At 37.0% G+C, this 22,687-nt stretch overlaps 1 pseudogene; it reads right to left on the reverse strand.

The window, feature by feature from the left end:
* Nucleotides 1–288: 288 nt before the first annotated feature.
* Nucleotides 289–7,579, reverse strand: LOC101111692 (succinyl-CoA:3-ketoacid coenzyme A transferase 1, mitochondrial-like; annotated as a pseudogene).
* Nucleotides 7,580–22,687: the final 15,108 nt, after the last annotated feature.

The raw sequence follows: 22,687 nt of genomic DNA on the forward strand, positions 1-22,687 counted from the left end.
TTATACAAGAAGCCCACAATACCATAGAGAAAGACTTCTAAGGATCCTTCTGGATACACAGGAATACTGCACTGTTTGAAAATGAAAGAACTGACTAATCAGTTAGTTTTATAGCTGTCTTCCTAAACAACAACAACAACAACAAACTGTCATCTTTGGCAAAGCACAGGTAGTTATTTGGTTTGTTTATAAAGGCAACTTCTTGGTTGTATGTCAGCACCAATAGATTCTACACCCTTCGGTCTCTCCCACAAACCAGGTTACTTTTTTCACAGAGATATTCCTGTTTGCCTTCTTGGGAATTTATTTTAGTTACCAAAAGTGGGGAGAGAGAAGGGATGCACTAAGGTGTATCACAAAGTCAGAAGCTCCAAAAGATAAGACAGAGAAGGCTAAAGGAAAAACCTAATCTTTAAGACAACATTTCTCCTAATTCAATCCACACAAATGTTATCTTTTAGAACTAGAACAATGCTGCCCTGGGTATACTCTGAGTGGAGTTCTTCTCCTCCCTCCTTTTTTACTACATGTCATGATTTAGTTAGGAGGGAAAGTATACCAATGAAATTCTCCCTAAGGGCTCATCTTGGTACAAATTGTGCACAATTTAATGTATCTACCACAGAAGATGAAGATAAATCCAATGTGAGCACCAACTGTAAATATGACCTTCTCAGCACTTAAAAACAGATAAGCTAAACATATATATTTTTCCTTTTGGTTATTCATTAAAATGCCATAGCACGCTGGAGAGAACTGAATCTATATGGCTATAAAAGCAGTAAGATGCTAGAAGAAAACTAGACAAAAACTGAAAGATATACAATTATTACTGATGTCCTTCTAATAAACTCCTATGTGGTTATAATGAAGAGCACAAGGCCTAGAACAATGGTTTACTACACATTTTAAGTTGAGATCTGCCACATTGGTATGAGTTTTGGTGAAACTGTGAAATCACACCCAGTGCTCTTTTTTTATGCCATCCACTGTCAGGCCTTCCCAGAGTTCAGTGAGAGTCAGACCCTTCTTGCTGTCTGCATCAAACACAGCCTTTTCAGTAATGATAAGGTTGACACACTGCTTTCTGTTAGAGGTAATGTACATTTCTCCATGATTTTATGTGCATTTCCCTTTGCTGAATGTTCCATGGGGACCACTACTTTGGTTCTGGCACTGGACACTAGATCCATAGCCCCTCCCATTCCTTTCACCATCTTTCCAGGTATCATCCAGTTAGCCAGGTCACCATATTTGGAAACCTGCATGGCTCCTAGCATTGTTAGATTTACATGTCCCCCTCTAATCATTGCAAATGATTCATCGCTGGAGAAATAAGAGGCTCCTGGAAGAATGGTAACTTTTTCCTTGCCTGCATTGATTAGATCTGCGTCAACTTCATTTTTTAATGGGTATGGACCCAAACCCAGGACTCCATTTTCACATTGAAAATGGACAGTCATATTGGGGCTGATATAGTTGCTGGCCAGAAGTGGTATTCCTATGCCCAAATTGGCATACATGCTGTCCTCAAATTCAAGAGCTGCCCGCTTGATGATACATTCTCTGACATTATCTCCAGGTTTACAAGATGTGGTTTTTATATCTTCCTCTTTCCGGACTGATAAACGCTCAATTCTTTTCTTATATTTTTCTCCCTTTATAAGGCAATGTACATAGGCCTTAGGAATATGTATGTCTTCTGGGGCAAATGATCCAATATCGACAATTTCTTCAAACTGAAAAACACATTTCCAGCTTGGTCTGCCTTCCAGGCTTTCACCAAAGCCTAAGTAGTATATATTGAGGCAAAATATTTCCTGACATTAAAAATGATGTATGTTTGACAGGAAATACAGGTCAACCAAATATAATAAACTTGTTTATGTTAGTTTTGTTTGAGCCTTCTTAAATATATCATTTGTTCATGGGCTATTACTTTTATCAGGTTTGCATATTTAAATTCAACAAAAGAAGTATTGCTATTTCATACTTTCCTGTATTAATCTCTTCTTGGTTAATATAGTATTGTCCTGTATTGGCTAAAAACCCCAGCAATCCCACTGCTAGGCATACACACCAAGGAAACCAGAATTGAAAGAGACATGTGTACCCCAATGTTCATCGCAACACTGTTTACAATAGCCAGGACATGGAAGCAACCTAGATATCCATTGGCAGACGAATGGGTAAGAAAGCTCTGGTACATATACACAATGGAATATTACTCAGCCGTTAAAAATGCATTTGAATCAGTTCTAATGATGTGGATGAAACTGGAGCCTATTACACAGAATTAAGTAAGTCAGAAAGAGAAACACTAATACAGTATATTCATGCATATATATGGAATTTAGAAAGATGATAATGATGACCCTATATATGAGACAGCAAAAAAGACACTGAGATAAAGAACAGACTTTTGGACTCTGTGGGAGAAGGCCAGGGTGGGATGATCTGAAAGAATAGTATTGAAACATGTGTATTACAATATGTGGAATAGATTGCCAGTCCAGATTCAATGCATGAGACAGGGCATTCAGGACCAGTGAACTGGGAGGCCTCTGGAAGATGGGATGGGGAGGAAGGTGGGAGGATGTTTCAGGATGGGGGACACATGTACACCCATGGCTGATTCGTGTTGATGTATGGTGAAAACCACTACAATATTGTAAAGTTGAGCAACTTCACCCCTAAAATAAATTTAAAAACAAAAACAAAAAACTTCAGTGCAACCAACTTTATTTCCCTCGTGGAAGGTCACTCCATTCTAGAAAGACAAAGGAGCACTTAGTGGCAGATGCTGATGTATAATCACAAGTTTTAAAACTGTATAGCCTCATGCAGTCAGAAAATATTCACAGGATTTGTCATCAAAACATGAAGTTGGAAATCTGTATTTAGTGGATTTTCCATTTTTGCTATGGGATCTTCTCTTTAATTACAAGAAACAATACTGGGTAAAAACAGTATCGAAGGAAACAGGAGATTTTTGATGTCATGAATATTTCTAGCTATGTTCATACTCATTTGACAGTGTATACACAGTAAATTAATTTGGATATACCTCAAAAGATAACCATTGAGGTTTTATACCAATTAATAAATGAAAATTTGACTTCATATAGTTTGTTATATGAAGATAATTACTAACAGGTATGATAAGATGATATCATTATAAGTAGAATTTCAGCTCTGGAGCATCAAGGACTATATCCTTCAGAGGAGTAGGGAAGTTTCTTTTTCTGGAATGAAATAATAGGAATTACTTGAACTTCAACTCTCCACTTGTCCCTTTAATATCACAGATCACCATAATTAACTACCAGTGCCTTGTAGAGAGTTTGGAGAAACTTTTTGAGGCTTCACAATTAACCATCTATTCTAGGAAAATTAGCAAAACATAAATAATTTTACAAAAATTAAAAATGGAATGCTGATGGTCATTTCGCAGGGTCCAATTGTAATCCATTTGATTACATGAAAAAATAATTTCTGTGTTGTTTTTTGAATTTATCCTCAAACCTAGTTCATGCTTACATCTGAGAGGGAATGCATCACTCTATAATAAGAAACATAAGTTTTGACTTCCTATCTCCAGCTTTTCAGACAGTGGCACCAAGTGTGGGTCTGTAGTTTATTTTTGGGTTATTTTCTTGTATTTGAAAAATTCTAAAAAAGAAAAGTGCTCTTTTTCCTTATTGTCACTATTGCTCACTTGTGTAAAACCTCATGTACTTTGGAACTGGGAATAGAGCAGTAGACATTCTGAAAGTTAATATTCATATATGATACATTGAAATATTGACTAGAGGGATGTAATTAAAAAATGATTACCTTTATTTCCATGGTGGAGCTAATTCTTAAAGTATACTTTATAAATCCCAGTGAAATCAGCCTGCCAAGCAGTGTTTTCATATCCTCAGTTTACTGTACAGTTTCCTTTAGCCTTCCTTTTTCTTCTTAGTTTGCCTCTTAGTTCCATGCCACTATAAAAAATGGTTATAAATTATGAGAATGGAATGTGATTTAAATGATGATGAAGCAGATGGCTTACTCTTCAGCAGTTAGAAGGAAAGCTCAAGTAACAGTTCTTAGCTTCAAGACAACCCATTCGTATTAATCTTACCTGCAGTGACCTTTTTGGGGCTTATTTAATAATAAAATTTAAAAATCTTTGTCTCCCATCTGAAAACATAAACCTTTCTGACATGCACAAAATTTTTCATTAAAATGCTCTTTATTCTTTCCTTTTTTTCAAGTACAATGAAGTTATATTTCAATAACTTTAAACAAATTAAATATAAAAGAAAAAATCAGTTTACTTATTTACTAAGTATCCCAGAGCAATGTGTGTTAATGAATAGCAGCATTTGTAAAGCTTACATTATTAATGAAATATCCTTAAGTGTACCAGTAAAGAAAATATCTAGATATGAAAATAATTGAGACTGCTTATGAATGTAAATTAGACATAGTTTTACTCTGCCTTCTGTGATGCAACTGTTATGGATAACTAATAGTATGCTCTAAGACATTATCACTTTGGCTATCTTCATTTCGTTCATTATATTATAATTATAGTGAAGTTGATCTAAACTGATTACTCAAATACTTAAGCCTTTTCACCCAAAGATAAATTGATGAATCTCTGTTCTGTGAAGGGAGCTTATGTAACTAATTTTTGTATTTGTTAACTTTTACAATACTTGCTTTGCTTTACCATCAATATATATGTTTATTTATTTATTTTGTTTCTATAACTTGGTTCTTTTTATTTTTTATTTTTAAATTTTTTTAATTGGAGGCTAATTAATTTAAAATACTGTCGTGGTTTTTGCCATACATTGATATGAATCAGCCATGCGTGTATATGTGTCCCCCATCCTGAACCCCCCTCCCACCTCCATCTCTATCCCATCCCTCAGAGTCATCCCGGTGCACCGGCCTGAGTTCCCTGCCTCATGCATCAAACCTGGACTGGCAATCTAGTTCACATATCGTAATATACTTGTTTCAATGCTATTCTCTCAAATCATCCCACCCTCACCTTTTCCCACGGAGTCCAAAAGTCTGTTCTTTATCTCTGTGTCTCTTTTGCTGTCTCACATATAGGGTCATCATTACCATCTTTCTAAATTTCATATATATGCATGAATATACTGTATTTGTGTTCTTCTTTCTGACTTACTTCACTCTGTATAATAGGATCCAGTTTCATCCACTTCATTAGAACTGATTCAAATGCACTCTTTTTAATAGCTGGGTAATATTCCATTGTGTATATGTACCACAGCTTTCTTGTTCATTCATCTGCTGATGGACATCTAGGTTGCTTCCATGTCCTAGCTATTGTAAATATTGATGAACATTGGTGTACTTGTGTCTCTTTTCAATTCTGGTCTCCTCGGTGTGTATGCCCAGCAGTGGGATTGCTGTGTCGTATGGCAGTTTATTTCCATTTCTTTAAGGAATCTCCACACTGTTCTCCATAGTGACTGTACTAGTTTGCATTCCCACCAACAGAAAGAGGATTCCCTTTTCTCCATACCCTCTCCAGCATTTATTGTTTGTAGACTTTCGGATAGAAGCCTTTCTGACCAGCCTGAGATGGTACCTCATTGTGGTCTTAATTTGTATTTCTCTGAGAATGAGAGATGTTGAGCATCTTTTCATGTGTTTGATAGCCATCTGTATGTCTTCTTTGGAGAAATGTCTGCTTAGTTATTTGGTCCATTTTTTGATTGGGTCATTTATTGGTCTGTAATTGAGCTGCAAGAGCTGCTTGTATATTTTTGAGATTCTTTGTCACTTACTTCATTTGCTATTATTTTCTCCCATTCTGAAGCCTGTCTTTTCACCTTGCTTATAGTTTTCTTTGTTGTGCAAAAGCTTTTAAGTTTAATTAGGTCCCATTTGTTTATTTTTGCTTTTATTTCTATTACTCTTGGAGGTGGGTCATAGAGGATCCTGCTGTGATTTATGTTGGAGTGTTTTGCCTATGTTTTCCTCTAGGATTTTTATAGTTTCTGGTCTTACATTTAGATGTTTAATCCATTTTGAGTTTATTTTTGTGTATGGTGTTAAAAAGTGTTCTAGTTTCATTCTTTTACAAGTGGTTGACCAGTTTTATGTTTAAAATTGAAGTTCATCTTTCTTTCTATTCTTCAACATTTCAAGGGAAAAATCTTAACTAATTATAAAGCTATGAAATTCAAATAACTATATTTTTGGTCTTCTACAATCTCATTTTTTTCTTGCCCTATGAATAGAAAGTTAAATGTAAAGTTAAATATAAAGACTAAAGATGTGTAGTTAAAGATTAGTACATGGTCAACTATTTCACTATATCTGGCTCTATAGTGGCAGATTGCATGGTGAGCTGAAGGTTAGAGAAATTATGTTAACTATCTCAATAGGTGATTTATCACTTACAAAGCCTATAGAGCAGGAAGTTCCTCAAGTCTATTCACAGTTAAATTCAAGAATTGGTAGCTGGTTGATTTTTATACTTTGAGGTACATTACAGTTGTGATGGGGGATTTGAACTATTTGGACAGCTGCTGGAAATGTCATTCTATTAATATCAAGACATGTGTCTGACTATGCCTACCATTCCCTTCCTTCATTAATACTTACTAACTATAAGATAATATTGTTACTCTCTCCTGTAGGTACTGTGACTTTTAAACATTTCTTGCGTAGTCAGAATTTGAACCAGAGAAAGAGTTCTTATCATGGTTTGCTTTTCTGAGAAATGAAATTCCCAAGAGTACAAGTCTCCAGACTCAGGTGAATTTTATCTCTAGTTATGGGGGTGGGAACTAAATACATATACATATTATTAATATTACAGGTGATGAATCAGTAATCTTAAATGAGAGAGATGTCAGAAGCCTAAGAGACAGAACAGTTTGATCTTAAAAGCCTTATTTACAAAATTTCACAAACATAAATGTTTTATAAGATATAGAAATGTTGCTTGCAAATAAATATAGTCAGGTTGATTTGTAGATGATTAAATAACTTTACTAAAATAATACTATTTAATGAATTTAAGCAATTCTCACAGAAGTAGAACTGAAAATCACTATGCAGAAATTACTACTAACTCATCTTTGCTTTTTTAACAGTTTATCTTCTTTTTAAAAATTTTGATTTTCTTTGCCTTTGCTGTATTTTCTTCATAAATTATTTTCCCCCTTTAGGACAAAGTTGAAGAGCAAGCTATGCAAGGAGAAGATCAGGTAAGAAAATAATAGTAATAGCAACAACAAAATCTATTGAAAAATGTTAAGTAAAAAATAATTTGTTGTAATGCTAAGAACTGAATATGATAAGATGGATATACTCACCTTTATAATTTTATGATTCAAAGTATAGTTACTAAATTGCTTTGGAATTGCTACTATTAACAGCTGCCTGTAATGTGGAACAAAATTGAGTCAAATGGGACCTTTTCTGTACATTAATTACCCAGCTGGAAACATCTGGATGGCTAGTTGTTTCACTTTGCATCGAGACCATTTAAGTTTGTTCTGTAAAAGTTTTAGTACCTCATCTCTTTTGGGTCTGGCATTTTAGATGTCCTGATATTTGGAAACACTATCCTTTCTTGTCTGTACTGTTTAAGCTGTGTGTGTGTGTGTGTGTGTGTGTGATATGGTGTATGATGTCCAAGTTATTGGTGGACAATTATTAGTTATTTTGTGTTTTTGCTAGTGTGTAAGAGCTGTTAAACAGTAGGATTTTTTTTTTCATTTTTCATAGGGGATATACCTGTTTACCAGATAATTTCTTATGAATGATTTACCATTGTACTAAAGATGTGTCTTACAAATGAGAAAAATTTGCAATACACAGAGAGACTGTTAGAATATGGATATATTTCATCAAAGAGATACTGATTTATTAATTTTCAGTCACAGAACATAACAGAAAGAATTGTTACATATAATTAGCTATGCCAGGTACAGAAAGTGCACTGGGAGATTCCTTTGCAAATTTCCTTGTATATAGAAACTTAAATTGTTTAAGCATAAGTTAACAGTTTATAGATGTTTAAAAAATATATTGTCATCCTAGGTGCGATATATAAACACTCAATTATAAAATTTGATAATCACTTATTAGAAGTGTATAAGATTGATACCTTGAACCTAGATTTGAATGTAAAGAGTTTCCATTTAGCTACTTTTGCGCATTGTTATGACCTCTCTCTCCTGAGTTCTGAAGTTCTTAGATTCTTTTGGGTTTCCATATTTTCTGGTTTTAATCCCTTTCAACCTACTGTTGTAGTATATCTTTGGTGTTTATAGTATCCCCAGTAGGAAGATACAAGTATATTCTCAATTGTAAACTAAGTATTGTCGAATTGACAGTCCTCAAGTGTAATTTTATCAATATACTGTTGAGTTAATCTTATCTTGGGCTATCGTGGGTATATAGCAGCCTCAGAGAAATCACAAGTCTAAACTATTCAGCAGAGTGGTTTCAAATTAGACTCTAGAGTCAGGCTGCCTGGATTTACATATCAGATAAAACTTACTGTGACCTTGTGCACTATACTCAAGTGCTCACAACTTTCATTGCTTTATCTCCAAAATGGAGATAGTGCCAATGCTGAAAACTGTTGTAAATATTGCCAAAGATAATTATCTTTAGTGTTTTTTTAATAGTATTTGGTAAATATTAGCTACAGATGCTATATCTCTTCCTCCTCCTCTTTCTCTTATTTCCACTCCTCTTCCAACTAATTCATATCCTCCTCATTGCTCTTGCTATTGTTGTTGTTATTTTATAGCTATATCCTATGGTTTCCTGGGGCTTCCCAGGTGGCACTAGTGGTAAGAACCTGCCTGCCAATGCAGGAGACATAGGAGACATAAGAGACGCAGGTTCTATCCCTGAGTTGGAAAGATACCCTGGAGGAGGGCATAGCAACCTACTGCAGCATTCTCGCCTGGAGAATCCCATGGACAGAGGAGGGAATAGCAGGCAACATTCCATAGCATCTCAAAAGATTTGGACATGACTGAAGTGGCTTAGCACACATATGATGGTTTCCTAGCTCTCTGCTCCAAACTATACTGCCTAGTTCAGTCAGAAAAATCTTTCCTCAACATTATCTTCAAACATTCCCTTGTGAAAAAACTGATTAAAATCAGACTGCCAAATCTACTATTAAAAGTCCCTTGTGAATATAATGCCTATCTGTAATGCCAGCTCTCCAGTTCATTTTTCAGTATTTAGAACTTTCCTAATTTATTTCAAGCAATTAAATCCTATTGATGTTGCAGGTGAAAAACAACAGGTGGTAATGGAAAGGAAAGGAGACATCTTGAAAAATTATGATGGTGATAGTAAAAGTAATAATATTAACTGTTTTCACTTGTAAACTGCAAAACACTCATATATCAATAAATATATGTGTTGTGTTAGTTACCCAGTCTTGTCCAACTCTTTGAAACCCCATGGACTGTAGCACCCCAGGCCTCCCTGTCCCTCACCATCTCTTGAAGTTTGGCCAAGTTCATGTCCATTGCATCATTAGTGATGCCATCAAGCCATCTCATCCTCTGACGCCCTCTTCTCCTTCTGCACTCAATAATTCCCTGCATCAGGGACTTTTCCAATGAGTTGGCTATTCAGATCAGGTGACCAAAATACTGGAGCTTCAGCATCTGTCCTGATGGGTATTCAGAGTTGGTTTCCCTTAAGATTGACTGATTTGCTCTCTTTGCTGTCCAAGGGACTCTCAGGAGTCTTCCTTAGCACCACAGTTTGAGGGCATCAATTCTTTGGCACTCTGCCTTCTTTATAGTCCAGCTCTCTCAACTGTTTGTAACCACTGGGAAGACCATAGCCTTGACTATGCTGACTTTTGTCAGCGGAGTAATGTCTGCTTTTCAAGACACTGTCTAGGCTTGTCATAGCTTTCCTGCTGAGAAGTAATCATCTTCTAATTTCATGGCTGGAGTCACCTCCACAGTGATTTTAAAGCCAAAGAAGGAGAAATCTGTCACTACTTTCACATTTTCCCCTTCTATTTGCCATAAATTAATGGGGCCAGATGCCATTTTCTTAGTTTTTTTTTTTTTTAATTTAGTTTTAAGCCACCTCTTTCACTCTCCTCCTTCACCCTCATCAAGAGGCTCTTTAGTTCCTCTTTGCTTTCTACCATTAGAGTGATACTATCCACATATCTGAGGTTGTTGATGTTTCTCCCACCTATCTTAATTCCATCCTGTAACTCATCTTATCCATCCTGGCATTTCTTATGATTTACTCAGTGAATATGTTAAATAAACAGGGTGATATCAGACAGTCTTGTCATACTGTTTTCTCAATCCTGAACCAATCAGTTGTTCCAAACAGGATTCTAATGCTTGTTTCTTGACCTGTATACAGGTTTCTCAGGAGACAGGTGAGATAGTCTGGTACTCCCATCTTTAAGAGATTTCCACAGTTTGTTTTAGCCCATTTAGTCAAAGGCTTTAGCATAGTTGATGAACCAGTGATAGATTTTTTTTTTCTGGGAACCCCCTGTGTTTGGGTTCCTCTGGTTCCTCTGCCTTTTCTAAATTCAGCTTGGATATCTGGAAGTTCTTGGTTCATGTAATGCTGAAGCCTGGCATGCAAGATTTTAAACATGACCTTACTAGCATGGGAGATGAGTACAATGGTCTGATGGATAGAACATTCTTTAGCACTCTCCTTTCTGGGAATTGGGATGAAGATTGATCTTTTCCAGTTCTGTGGCCACTTCTGGGTCTTCGAGATTTGCTGACATATTGAGTGCAATACTTTGATGGCATCATCCTTTAGAGTTTTGAATAGCTCTACTAGAATTCCAACACATACACTAGCTTTATTAACAACAACAGTGCTTCCTAAGGCCCACTTGACTTCATACTCAAGAATGTATGGCTCTGGGTGACTGACTACACCATCATGGTTATCCTATTCATCATGATCTTTTTTTGTACTGTTCTTCAATGTATTATTTCTGCCATCTATTATTTCCATCTCTTGATTGCTTCAGCATTTAGTAGATTTCTACCGTTTCTGTCCTTTATTGTGCCCATCTTTGGGCAAAATGTTCCCTTGATATTTACAGTTTTCCTGAAGAGATCTCTAGCCTTTTCCCTTCTGCTGTTTTCTTCTATTTTTGTGCACTGTTCATTGAAGAAGGCCTTCTTGTCTGCTGTTCTTTGGAACTCTGCATTTAGATGGATGAACCTTTTCTTTTCTCCCTTTCTTTCCTCTTCTTTCTTCTACTATTTGTAAAGCCTCATCAGATAACCACTTTGCTTTCTTGCTTTTCTTTTTCTTTGGGATGGTTTTGTTAGCTGCCTCCTGTACAATATTATGGACCTCCATCCATAGTTCTTCAGTTCTTCAAGTGCACAGTTTACTATATCTAATCTCTTGAAAAAAAAAATATATGTATCTGTGTATGTAGACTAGTTCCAAATAGGAGAAGGAGTACATCAAGGCTGTATATTGTCACCCTGCTTATTTAACTAATATGCAGAGTACATCGTGAGAAATGCTGGGCTGGAAGAAGCACAAGCTGGAATCAAGATTGCCGGGAGAAATATCAATAAACTCAGATATGCAGATAACACCACCCTTATGGCAGAAAGTAAAGAGAAACTAAAAAGGCTCTTGATGAAAGTGAAAGAGGAGAGTGACAAAGTTGGCTTAAAGCTCAACATTCAGAAAACGAAGATCATGGCATCTGGTCCCATCACTTCATGCAAAATGGATGGGGAAACAGTGGAAACAGTGCCAAGCTTTATTTTGGGGGGCTCCAAAATCACTGCAGATGGTGATTGCAGCCATGAAATTAAAAGATGCTTACTCCTTGGAAGGAAAGTTATGACCAACCTAGATAGCATATTCAAAAGCAGAGATATTACTTTGCCGACTAAGGTCCATCTAGTCAAGGCTATGGTTTTTCCTGTGGTCATGTATGGATGTGAGAGTTGGACTGTGAAGAAACCTGAGCACCAAAGAACTGATGCTTTTGAACTGTGGTGTTGGAGAAGACTCTTGAAAGTCCCTTGGACTGCAAGGAGATCCAACCACTCCATCCTAAAGGAGATCAGCCCTGGGTGTTCATTGGAAGGATTGATGCTGAGGCTGAAGCTCCAATACTTTGTCCACCTGATGAGAAGTGTTGACTCATTTGAAAAGACCCTGATGCTGGGAGGGACTGGGGTCAGGAGGAGAAGAGGACGGCAGAGGATGAAATGGCTGGATGTCATCACCGACTCAATGGACATGAGTTTGAGTGAAGTCCGGGAGTTGGTGATGGACAGGGAGGCCTGGCATGCTGCGACTCATGGGGTCACAAACAGTTGGACATGACTGAGCAACTGAACTCAACTGATGTATACTTTTAGATGCACAGAATGCTTTATAGATCCTTTCCTAACTAATATTTTTCATCAGACAAAGGCAAAGGATTTCTCTGAAGGGGTCAATATACAGAAAAAATATATGCACTTTTGGGTATTAGGGAAAATCTAGAGTTTTTTTAGAAAAGCATCAGCCTTCCTAGAACAGATTAGTGGATTATGAACTGATGGTTAGTACTAGTGGTGTACTGGGGACAGAACTCTTCAAATAGTAGTTTGTGAGGAAGGGTCATCCCTAATAAAAAGTTTGAGTGAAGGGACAGGGATTGGAAAGCACAATGTATGTTTGGGAGATAAGGAAAGACCACAGCCTTTCCTATAGGGAAATAAAAGGGGATTAGGCTGGAGAGTCAACATGGACATTTATAATGCTTTGGATTTCTATTAATGGAAGTTGCAGAGAAGTCAAATTCTAATATACCATCTTCAGTTCAGTTCAGTCACTCAGTCATGTCCCACTCTGTGACCCCGTGAATCGCAGCATGCCAAGCCTCCCTGTCCATCACCAACTCCCGGAGTTGACTCAGGCTCACGTTCATCGAGTCTGTGATGCCATCCAGCCATCTCATCCTTGGTCATCCCCTTCTCCTCCTGCCCCCAATCCCTCCCAGCATCAAAGTCTTTTCCAATGAGTCAACTCTTCATATGAGGCGGCTAAAGTACTGGAGTTTCAGCTTTAGCATCATTCCTTCCAAAGAAATCCCAGGATTGATCTCCTTCAGAATGGACTGGTTGGATCTCCTTGCAGTCCAAGGGACTCTCAAGAGTCTTCTCCAACACCACAGTTCAAAAGCATCAATTCTTCGGTGCTCAGCCTTCTTCACAGTCCAACTCTCATATCCATACATGAGTACTGGAAAGACCATAGCCTTGACTAGATGGACCTTAGTCGGCAAAGTAATGTCTCTGCTTTTGAATATGCTATCTAGGTTGGTCATAACTTGTCTTCCAACCCCTGATTATTAAGACCCAAAGGGGCTACCTTTGAAGTTGTGTACAGAGTCATTAGGTTCCTTTCTCCTCAAATTTTGGTTATATTATACTTCATAGATAAGAAAAAGGAACATGATTACCTGTGCCTTTGTCACATATCAAAACAAATAGGATTCTCATTACTGTTGGATATTATGCCTTTTTTACATGGCAAGAATTTGCATTTACTCTTTTCTGCATCTGTATACCAAAGTCTAAAGTTTTAGGTACACTGAATGAAAATTAATGAAAAAGTTAAATGATTAGATAGTGGTATGCTGGTATATGTTTAACAACTCTGTGTGGAAAAAAAACAGGCATGAAATATGTAGATAGATATAGAATATTTTAATATATATATGAACGTTATGATATATGTATGTTACTGACACTAGAGATATATAGCACATAATTTACAAATAATAATAAAATAAGCATTATTGTTTTACAGTTAATTCCTTGTAACTAATTGAGTTTTAGAAAATGGTGTCATTGATTTTTGATGAGTTCTTATATTGTAGCAAGCTATATTTCCAATTAACAAAAGAATGAAATTACACTGTTAAAGATGCCAGGAGAAATATCATTAACCTCAGATATGCAGATGACACCACCCTTATGGCAGAAAGTGAAGAGGAACTAAAAAGCCTCTTGATGAAAGTGAAAGAGGAGATCGATAAAGTTGGCTTAAAGCTCAACATTCAGAAAACAAAGATCATGGCATCTGGTCCCATCACTTCATGGCAAATAGATGAGGAAACAGTGGAAACAGTGTCAGACTTTATTTTGGGGGGCTCCAAAATCACTGCAGATGGTGAGTGCAGCCATGAAATTAAAAGACGCTTACTTCTTGGAAGAAAAGTTATGACCAACCTAGATAGCATATTCAAAAGCAGAGACATTACTTTGCTGAGTAAGGTCTGTCTAGTCAAGGCTATTGTTTTTCCAGCGGTCATGTATGGATGTGAGAGTTGGACTGTGAAGAAGGCTGAGCACCAAAGAATTGATGCTTTTGAACTGTGGTGTTGGAGAAGACTCTTGAGAGTCCCTTGGACTGCAAGGAGATCCAACCAGTCCATTCTGAAGGAGATCAATCCTGGGATTTCTTTGGAAGGAATGATGCTAAAGCTGAAACTCCAGTAATTTGGCCACCTCGTGTGAAGAGATGACTCATTGGAAAAGACTCTGATGCTGGTAGGGATTGGGGGCAGGAGGAGAAGGGGACGACCGAGGATGAGATGGCTGGATGGCATCACGGACTCGATGGACATGAGTCTGAGTGAACTCTGGGAGATAGTGATGAACCGGGAGGCCTGGCTGCTGCGATTCATGGGGTTGCAGAGTCGGACATGACTGAGCAACTGAATTGAACTGAAAGTTAGGTGATATTTCTGTTTATGTTAATAACAAACAAAGTTGAAGCAGTGAATATTTGTATTAAGAGTTCACCCTTTCATCAATATTATGAAATCCTTCTGTTTAAAATTATTTTTTTAATATTGGAGGATAATTGCTTTATATTATATTAGTATCTGCCAAACATCAACATGAACAAGCCATAGGCATACATATATCCCCTCCCTCTTAAACCTCCCTCCTTCTCCCACTCCATCACACCCCTCTAGGTTGTCACAGAGCACTGCGTTTGAGCTCCCTGCATGGTACAGCAAATTCCCACTGGCTATCTATTTTACATATGGTAATGTATATGTATATGTTGCTGCTTTATTCATCCCAACCTCTCCTTCCCCTACTGTGTCCACAAATCTGTTCTCTGTGTCTGTGTCTCCAGTGCTGCTCTGCAAATAGGTTCATTAGTACCATCTTTCTAGATTCCACATATATGTGTTAATATGCAATATTTGTTTTTTCTGACTTTCTTCACTCTGTATGATAGATTCTAGGTTCATTCACCTCATTAGAACTGACTCAAATGTGTTCTTTCTATGGCCAAGTAGTATTCCATTGTATTTATGTACCACATCTCTTTTATATTTACTTATTTATTTTTAATTGGAGGGTCATGACTTTACAATATTGTGGTGATTTTTGCCATACATCAACATGAATTGGACATAGGTATACCTGTGTCCCCTCCCTCTTGATACCAGCTCCCATCCCTGCCCCTCATTCCCTCTAAGTTGTCGCAGAGCACTGGCTTTGGGCTCCCTGCATTATACATAAAACTCCACTGGCTATCTACTTTATATATGGTAATGTTTCTATTTCAATGCTGTTCTCTCAAATCATCCCACCATCTCCTTAGCCCACTGTGTCCAAAAGTCTGTTTTTTATGTCTGTGTCTACTTTGCTGTTCTGCACATAGGATCGTCGGTACTGTCTTTCTAGATTCCATAAATATGTGTTAATAGATGATATTTGTTTTTCCTCTTTCTAAATTTTTTCACTCTGTGTAATAGGCTCTAGGTAGATCCACCTCATTAGAACTGACTCAAATGCATTCCTTTTTATAACTGAGTAATAGCATACTGTGTATATGTACAACAACTTCCTTATACATGTGTCTGTTGATGGACATCTAGATTGCTTTTATGTCCTAGCTACTATAAATAGTGCTGCAATGAACTTTGGGAGTACATATGTCATTTTAAATTATGGTTTCCTCAGACTGTATGCCCAGTAGTGAGATTACTGGGTCATATAGTAGTTTTATTCATAGATTTTTAAAGAATCTCCATACTCTTCTCCATATTGGTTGTATCATTTTGCATTCCCATCAAATGCATAAAAGAGTTCCCTTTTCTCCACACTCTCTCCAGCATTTATTGTTTGTAGGCTTTTTGATGATGGCCATTCTGACCAGCGAGAGTTGATACTTCATTGTAGTTTTGATTTGCATTTCTCTAATAATGAGCAATGTTGAGCATCTTTTCATATGTTTATTAGCCATCTGTATGTCTTCTTTGGAGAAATGTCTGTTTAGGTCTTCTGCCCACTTTTTGATTGAGTTGTTTGTTTTTCTGTTATTGAGTTGCATCATCTGCTTGTATATTTTGGAGATTAGTCCTATGCCAGTTGTTTCATTTGCTGTTATTTTCTCCCATTCTGAGAGTTGTCTGTTCACTGTATTTATTCTTTTGCCATTCAAAAGCTTTTAAATTTATTTTGTTCCCATTTGTTTATTTTTGTTTTTATTTCCATTACTCTAGGAGATGGGTCATAGGGGATGTTGCTGTTGATTTATGTCAAGGAGTGTATTGCCTGTGTTTTCTTCTAAGAGCTTTATAGTTTCTGGCCTTACACTTAAGTCTTTAATCCATTTTGAGTTTATTTTCAAGTATAGTATTAAGAGGGGTACTAGTTTCATTCTTTTACACGTAGCTGTCCAGTTTCCCCAGCACCAGTTCGTGAAGAGGCTGTCTTTTCTCCATTGTATATTTTTGCCTCCTTTGCAAAACACAAGGTGTCTATAGGTGTGTGGGTTTATCGCTGGACTGTCTACCTTGTTCCATCAGCCTATATTTCTGGTTTATTGCCAGTACCATACTATCTTGTTGACTGTAATTTTGTAATATAGTCTGAATTGAGGAAGGTTGATTCCTCCAGCTCTTTTTCTTTCTCAAGATTGCTTTTGCTCTGCAAATCCTTTTGTGTTTCCAAAAAATTTTAAAAATTGTTTGTTCTAGTTCTGTTAAAAATGCCATTGGTAGTTTGATAGGGATTGCATTGCATCTGTATATTGCTTTGGGTAATACAGTAATTTGACAATATTGATTCTTCCAGTCCAAGAACATGGTATATCTCTCCATCTGTTTGTGTTAACTTTGATTAATTTCATCAGTGTCTCATAGTTTTCTGCATATAGGTTTGTGTCTCTTCTGGTAGGTCTATTCCTAGGTATTTTATTCTTTTTTTTGTTGTAATGGTGAATGGGATGTTTCCTTAATTTTTCTTTATGAGGTTTCAATGTTAGTGTGTAGGAAAGCAAGGGATTTCTGTATATTAATTTCATATCCTTCAGCTTTACTAAATTCATTGATTAACTCTAGTAGTTTTCTGATGGCAGTTTTAGGGTTTTCTATGTATAGAATCATGTCATCTGCAAACAGTGAGAGTTTTACCTCTTGTTTTCCAATATGCATTCTTTCTTTTTTTTTTCTTCTCTGATTGTTGTGGCTAGGACTTCCAAAACTATGTTGAATAATAGTGGAAAGAGTGACTTTTTTCTAATCTTAGAGAAATTATTTTCAGTTTTTTTTTTTTTACCATTGAGAATAATGTTTGCTATAGGCTTGTATACATGGCCTTTAGTATGTTGAAGTTTGTTCCTTCTATGCCTACTTTATGGATAGCTTTATCATAAATGTGTATTGAATTTTGTCAAAATCTTTCTCTGCATCTATTGGTAGATCACATGATTTTTGTCTTTCAGTTTGTTAATATGGTGTATTGCATTGATTGATATGCATATATTGAAGAACTCTTGCATCCCTGGGATAAAGCTCACTTTATCATTATGTATGATCCTTTTTCATGTGTTGTTGGAATCTGTTTGCTAGAATTTTGTTTAGGATTTTTGAGTCTATGTTCATCAGTGATGTTGGCCTCTAATTTTCTTTTTTGTGACACCTTTTTGTGGTTTTGGTATCAGTGCAATGGTGGTCTTGTAGAATTAGTTCGGGAATTTTCCTTCCTCTGCAATATTCTGGAAGAGTTTGAGTATGCTGGTTGATAGATCTCTAAGCTTTTGGTAGAATTCGTTCAGGAAGCTATCTTGTCTTGGAGTTTTGTTTGTCTTCTGTGCTTGTGATTTGTTTATTCATGTTTTCTATGTCTTCCTGGTTCAGTTTTGGAAGTTTATACTTTTCTAAGAATTTGTCTATTTCTTCCTGTTTGTCTGTTTTACTGCTCATAGTATTCCCTTACTAGCCTTTGCATTTCTGCTTTGTCTAATGTAACTTCTCCTTTTTCATTTATTTTATTGATTTGAGTCTCCTCCCTTTTTTTCTTGATGAGTCTGACTAATAGCTTGCCAATTTTATGTATCTTTTCAAGAACCAGGTTTTAGTTTTATTGATCTTTGCTATTGTCTCCTTCATATCTTTTTCATTTACTTTTGTGCTGATCTTTATAATTTCTTTCCTTTTATTGACTTTGGGATATTTTGTTCTTATTTTCTAGTTGCTTTAGGTGTAAGGTTAGGATATTTATTTGACTTCTTTCTTGTTTCTTGAGGTATGCTTGTATTGCTATTACCTCCCCACTTAGGACTACTTTTAATACAGTCCATAGATTTTGAGTTCTCATTGTCATTTGATTCTAGGTATTTTTTTTATTTCCTCAGTGAACTTTTGGTTATTCAGAAGCATATTGTTTACTCTCCATGTGTTTGACTTTTTAATAGTTCTTTTTTTCCCCCTGTAGTTATCTAATCTTATAGCTTTGTGGTCAGAAAAGATGTTTGAAATGATTTTAATTTTTTTTTTAATTTATCAGGGTTTGATTTGTGACCCAAGGTGTTATCAGTCCTGGAGAGTGTTTCATGTGTACTTGAGAAAACAGTGAAATTACATTTTTTTTGGATGGAATGCCCTGTAGATATCAATTAATTTCAACTGGCCCAATATATTGTTTAAAGTTTGTGTTTCCTTATTAATATTCTGTCTATATGATCTATTCATTTGTGTGAGTGGAGTGTTAGAGTCCTTGACTATTATTGTGTTAATGTTTATTTCCCATTTATTAGTCATTAGCATTTGCCTCATGTATTGTGGTGCTCCTATGTTGAGTGTGTATATATTTATAATTCTTATAGCTTCTTAGATTGATTTCTTGACCATTATATAGTGTCCTTCCTTATCTCTTGTAATGGTCTTTATTTTAAAGCCTGTTTTATCTGATATGAGCATTCCTGCTCCCACTTTCTTTTGATTTCCATTTGCATGGAACATCTTTTTCAGCCTATCACTTTCAATCTGTATGTGTCCCTAAGTCTCAGGTGGGTCTCTTGTAGACAGCGTATATATGGGTATTGATTTTTTTATCCATTCAGCTAGTCGGGGTCTTTTGGTTGGAGCATTTAATCCATTTGCATTTAAGATAGTTATTGATATGTATGATCCTATTACCATCTACTTTATTGTTTGAGGTTCGTTTGTGTAGGCCTTTAGTTACTCTTGTGTTTCCCATATAGAAAAGTTCCTATAGCATTTGCTGTAAAGCTCGTTTAGTGGTGCTAAATTCTCTTAACTTTTGCTTGTCTGTAAAGCTTTTGATTTCTCCTTTGAATCTGAATGAGATCCTTTCTGAATAGAGTAATCTTGATTGTAGGTTTTTCCCTTTCATCAGTTTAAGCATACCCTGCTACTCTCTTCTGGCCTTCAGAGTTTCTGTTGGAAAATAAGCTCTTAGCCAGATGGGGATCCCCTTGTGTGTTATTAGTTGCTTTTCCCTTGCTGCTTTTAATATTCATTCTTTGTGTTTGATTTTCGTCAGTTTGATTAATATGTGTCTTAGCATGTTTATCCTGTATGGGCCTCTATAGGCTTTCTGGACTTGGGTGCCTATTTCCTTTCCCGTGTTAGGGAAAATTTTCAACTGTAATCTTTTGGAATATCTTCTCACACCCTTTCTTTTTCTCTCTTTCTTCTGGGAGCAATATAATTTGAATGTTGATGTGCTTAGTGTTGTCCCAGAGGCCTCTGAGACTGTCCTCATTTCTTTCTTTTTTTTTTTTAATTTTTATTTTTGCTTTACTTTACAGTACTGTATTGGTTTTTGCCATACATTGACATGAATCCACCACGGGTGTACATGCGTTCCCAACCATGAATCCCCCTCCCACCTCCCTCCTCATAACATCTCTCTGGGTCATCCCCATGCACCAGCCCCAAGCATGCTGTATCCTGCATCGGACATAGACTGGCGATTCATTTCTTACATGATAGTATACATGTTTCAATGTCATTCTCCCAAATCATCCCACCCTCTCCCTCTCCCTCTGAGTCCAAAAGTCTACTCTACACATCTGTGTCTCATTTCTTTTTATTATTTTTTTTTCATTATTCTACTCTGCTTCAGTTATTTCCACCATTCCATCTTCCAGCTCACTTACCTGTTCCTCTGCCTCAGTTATCTGCCACTGGCTCCCTCTAGTGTATTTTTAATTTCAGTTATTGTGTTGTTCATTGCTGATTGTCTCTTTATTTTTTCTAGAATCTTTTAAAACATTTCTTGTATCGTCTTCACCTATGTCTCCAACCTATTTTTCTGTGCCTTCATTTTATTTCCAAGATTATGGATCATCTTTACTATCATTGCTCTGAATTTTTTTTCAAGTAGATTGCCTGTTTCCTCTTCATTTTTTTGTCTTGTGGTTGTTAACCATTTTCCTTCATCTGCTGCATGTTTGTCTTTTCAGTTTGTTTACTTTACTGTGTTTGAGGTCTCCTTTATGCAGGCTGGTAGGTCATTGTTCCTGTTAATTGTGAAGTCTACACTCCATGGGTGGAGTTGGACCAGTGCCTTGTGAAAGTTTTCTGGTTGGTGAAGGTTTGTGCCTGTGTTCTGGAGGATGAAGCTGGGTCTTGTCTCTCTGAAGGGCAGTGCTGTGTCCAGTACTGTGTTTTGGAGTGTCTGTGGGCTTGATGTGGCTTTAGGCAGACTGTCTTTTGATGTTCACAGTTGTTCCTGTTTTGCTGAAGGATTGGTGTGAGGCGTTCAGTGCTGGGGCTTGCTGGCCTTTGGAGGGGGATTTGTCTTAGTGTTAAGATGGAGGCATTTGGGAGATCTCTCATCAATTAATGTTTCATGAGGTCAGAAGTTCTCTACTGGTTCAAAGTTCTGGACTTGGATCTCCCACCTCAGGGTTTGGGCATGTCCCCTTACTGTAATAACAAGACTTCACAGGACACTCAGCACAGAAGACAAAACCCCAAGACTAATGGTGAAAATAACACTCAGCAGCCAAGAAATTCATACTCTTACAAAGAGAAACAAGAGAGATGAAAAAGAAGATATAAAATATAGAAAAACAGGAGTCAAAAAAGAAGATAACAATCAATCCAAAAAAGATACTCATAAGTAAAAATAAATATTAAAACTAGACTAGCAAAAATACAAAATCAATAAACTAAAGAGTACTATAAAAAAGGAAAATAAAATGAATTTACTTAAAAATAAAATGTTTTTTTAAAAAGGAAATAGGTTATAAAAAATAAAAATTAAAGGAGTAATAAAGAATGAACAACATTAGAACAATATGAAAAAGAAGAAAAAAATATATGGAAAGTTTTAATAAGAAGAATGTCCTTGTGATTTTTTTTTAATTTACCTTTCCACACAGTGTGCTCCAGTCAATATGCCTACACAGAAAGCCCTCCATTATTTCTAGTAAAGTCTCTGGATCTGTTGTGGATAGTATAGGGTCAACTCAGACTCAGATCTTGCCTTACTCCTGCTTGAACTTGCTTCCAATGTCCACAATTTCCCCTAAAGTCCACAGTCTCAGGCTGATTGTGGGGATTCATCCACTGCACCTGTGGCTGCAGGAGTGACTTCCCCTTCTCTTCTTTACTCACACAGCTCCTGGTTCTCTGCTTTCGGCTTCACCATGCCTGTTTGTAGGCCACCCTCAGGCGTCTGTTCCCTTCCCAGACACAAGGGGGCGAAAGTAGCAGCTTATTAGGGCTCACTTTTCAGTTGGGCTGGGAAGAGAGGTATGGCAGATACAGTTGGGGTTGGGAGAAGTGCCTGCTGTGGTCAAGACTGCGGGAGGTTGCCAATCTGAGGCAGATTGTGGGCTTTCTCAGGACAGGTGGCCCTGGATTTTGGGTTCTTCAGCAGAGCCAAGCTGCTCAGGCTCCCAGGAAGGTGTGGCCAGTGACCTGTGACCATCTGTAGCTTGGTGGCACCTATAACCCCTAGGAATGAGAGCATGGTGGCCTCCTGTCCTCCACCTCTGGCACCCATGCAGGCCTTGGCAGAAATCTAGCTCTCACGTTCCCCTCTCTAGTACTGCAAACTGCAGTTGCGTCTAGTTCCACCTTTAGCATTCTTGCAGGACTTTCTACTTCTGGAGCTGCAGAGTGCATCTGGTTTGCCCCACTTACTGTATTTTAGAAGGTAGGGTCCTGCATTTGCCAAGTGTGTGGAGTTAGAGCATTCCCACTGCAATGATCCCTAGCCTCTCTAGCCGACCCAGGCATTTCCCTGGACTCCCTCCCCTGTGTCCTACTAGCCCCCTCAGAATATCTTTAAGGCAACCAATCCTGGTCATGTAAGCCACTTCTTATCTGGGAAGTGCTCTTTAGCAATTATGTCTTTAGTGA

Source organism: Ovis aries, chromosome X, assembly GCF_016772045.2.
Source record: "Ovis aries strain OAR_USU_Benz2616 breed Rambouillet chromosome X, ARS-UI_Ramb_v3.0, whole genome shotgun sequence".
In the NCBI taxonomy this organism is placed as follows: domain Eukaryota; kingdom Metazoa; phylum Chordata; class Mammalia; order Artiodactyla; family Bovidae; genus Ovis; species Ovis aries.